The following is a 1,107-nucleotide window of genomic DNA, read 5'->3' on the forward strand; positions in this document are numbered from 1 at the left end:
TACTGATGAATATTTTGCATATCACCATAGAACCTTCATCTGAGTCCTTTTTCTGAAGGAACACACGCCCGCTTCCTCAAGTCTTAAAACTTTATTCATGCTTGCGAAGAGCCTGCAATTTCATTTTAACATCTCCAGACAGAAAAAAAAAAAAAAAAAGGATTCAACCAGGATATGAATCCTACTTCCAGAGAGGAGTGGAGTGGTGCACGCTGGTAATTCCAGCACTTGGAAGTGAACTCAGGAGGATTAGGAGTTCAAGGTCATCCTATGCAACACAGGTCCAGGCCAGCCTGGGCTGTGTGAATCCCTGCCTCAATAAATAGATGGATGGATGGGTGGGTGGATGGATGGATGGATGGACAGATAAATAGATATATGAACAAATAAATAGATGAATGAATGAATGAATAAGTAAAAATATAAATGCAGTGATACAATAGCAACTGCCGTAAGTATACTCAGAGGAATAAAATTGTGAGGGTCTGATGACAAAGTCTGGTACCCAAAATGCCACAAATAAGCTTTTTGCTTTAGATCTGTAATTTAGCCAGATATTTGAACAGCTACAGTGTGGGGGAGGGAGGGTGAACCTTAAGCAGTCCTTGTTAGCTCCTGTGAGAAAGTGCAAATAAACAAAGCAATGGTGTGTACCAATGGACAGTGTAAGACACTGCATGCGGAGGGAAGACGGAGTGGGTTACTATTTCTAGTGGCCCCCTGAAAGGAAGGTGATGGGAGCCTCCCACGAGGACTTATCTGTAGGATTTGACCTTGTGAAGGGTTTTCTGAGCACCGTCGCTGTGGTATGAAGACCAGAGTGAAGGGCCTGAGGAATTCCACAAGGCCAGCAGTTGTTGAGCCCTCTAGCAGAGCTGGTGGTGCTTCTCTTGTCTGTTATGGGGTAGGTTCAAAGAGAGCCGAGACGGAGCCGAGAGAGACTAAGAGGCTGACACATGCCATTGTTGTGATGCGTCCGCCAGAGAATACCGCTCAAACATGGGTCCAAGCTGGTAAAAAGTCTCTATTTGGAGCCAGTGACTGCATTGGATGTTCAGGATCCAAGTGCAGTCCCAAACCCTGCTCAGGGTGGCTTTTTTTTTTTTT

Source organism: Microtus ochrogaster, linkage group LG4 (assembly GCF_000317375.1).
Source record: "Microtus ochrogaster isolate Prairie Vole_2 linkage group LG4, MicOch1.0, whole genome shotgun sequence".
Lineage (NCBI taxonomy): Eukaryota > Metazoa > Chordata > Mammalia > Rodentia > Cricetidae > Microtus > Microtus ochrogaster.